The sequence below is a fragment of the Pteropus vampyrus genome, unplaced genomic scaffold, assembly GCF_000151845.1.
Source record: "Pteropus vampyrus isolate Shadow unplaced genomic scaffold, Pvam_2.0 Scaffold448, whole genome shotgun sequence".
Classification (NCBI taxonomy): domain Eukaryota; kingdom Metazoa; phylum Chordata; class Mammalia; order Chiroptera; family Pteropodidae; genus Pteropus; species Pteropus vampyrus.
The window spans coordinates 183,221-184,848 of NW_011889229.1; the positions used below are offsets into that span (position 1 = coordinate 183,221).

The following is a 1,628-nucleotide window of genomic DNA, read 5'->3' on the forward strand; positions in this document are numbered from 1 at the left end:
CTTTTTGTTTATGGTTGGAGTCTTAATTTATTTTTCCTCAAATAGATATGCAATTATCCCAGCATCTTTTGTCGAAAAGGCTAACAATGGATTATCTTGGCTCCTTGGTCAAAAATATTGACCTTAATATTTTTAGATTCTCAATTTTGGTTGTTCCTTTCTCATTGGCTCTAGACATTTACTGGCCTCACTTTTAAAAGCCTTTCCCCGAGACCTCCATCCCACAATGACAACTTAGGCTCCTCCTAGCTGCTCTTTTCCCCTAGTTGGTGATGGCCAGTCTCACAAAGTACCAGTTTCTGAAAATCTTTTCGTGTTCTTAAAAACCACTTCCTGCAAGCAATTTCCCGTTAGAAGCTTCCCGTGGGTGTCCCTTTACCAGATGAATGACATTTCTCTTTCCAGACGTTCTTTCTCTGCTGCTATAGTGACACCCGAACTTCTGTCCCTTTCGAAATCTTAAAAAAAAAAAAAATTTTTTTTTTTTTTATATAAAGCGAAATAAAGGTCGCAGCCATATGACTTCTCTGCCCAGCACGCCGAACGCGATTTTGCTCGCTCCATATTTACCTGGCGAAGTTCGAGTCTCTATAAATCTACTGATTTTCCACAAGAGTCGGAGCAGGAAACGAGCCAATTTCAGTGGCTTCTCACCTTCCCACCATCCCAAACACGCCCCTTTGCCTTCCGTACGTCAGTCTGGTCTCTCAACATGGCCGCCCCCATAGCTCCACCGCGAACTGGGCGCGGACATATTGCTGCCGGAGGACCTACCGGAAATCCAGTTGTCCGCGTTTCTGCAAACGCGTGGGCTCCTCGTAGGGCGCCGTAGGCAGCCGAAATATCTGGGCGACGTTTCCAGAAGCGGAAGCATTTCGCGGAAGCGTTCCGTTTAGACCCTCATGGTAGGCAGGAGAATATCAGGTCTGTGTGTGCTTTTGGCCTTTGACGTTTATTCGAAAATTTTTTGCCTCGGGAGCGTTGTCTCTCACAGGGTACGTGACGTCACAGGGTAGGAAGTGGTGTCGTTAGACCTGCGGGATTATCGGCGGACCGCGTGGGAGAAGCCAGGTGGGAGCCTGTCACGCACCTGTCTGTGGTTCTTGTACCTTGGGGCTCATTAGACGATTAAGAGTCTGTGGAGGTCACCGACCCTGTCCCAACTGTCAGGGTCTTTGCAGGTCCCTCTGCAACGGATGCAGGTGGCAGGATGATCGCGGTGTCAGGTTCCGCTTCGGGATTTCTTCTGTGGCTCAGTGACGCTGGGGTCGGCGAGGAGGTCATCATATGGGATGCCGGGGCCAGGTTTGGGATAACCGGGGGTGTGTGTGACCAGCGTCTGCGGCCCAGCTTTGGACGCCAGGACCCCGAGTTCCACCCTCCGCAGCCGATAAAGGAACGGAACCCGTAGCATCCCGTAGTTTGAGTATACGGCGGTTTCGCCCACTGTTCATTCAACTCGTGATTGCAGTTTGGGTTGTTACGAACCGCGATGCTGTGAAAATTCTTGTACGTTTCCTGCTTCAGACGTAACCTCATTTCAGAGCCCGCGCGGGATCGTATGTGTCTAACTTGGACGTCTAACTTAGAGGAGGCGGGCTGATGGTCAGAAACCTTTTTTTCTTTTC

General features: G+C 49.8%; 1 protein-coding gene and 1 long non-coding RNA gene across 1 annotated transcript in view; both read left to right on the plus strand.

Moving 5' to 3' along the window:
• Positions 1-1,628, plus strand: part of LOC105306592 (zinc finger protein 432) — a 53,336-nt gene that overhangs the window by 37,287 nt on the left and 14,421 nt on the right.
• LOC111732356 overlaps positions 855-1,628 on the plus strand; it is a 2,024-nt gene continuing 1,250 nt past the window's right edge. Inside the window, exons 1-2 of the long non-coding RNA XR_002777517.1 lie at positions 855-1,071; positions 1,182-1,279. This is a non-coding gene — a long non-coding RNA (uncharacterized LOC111732356). The remainder of the gene's footprint in view (positions 1,072-1,181; positions 1,280-1,628) is intronic.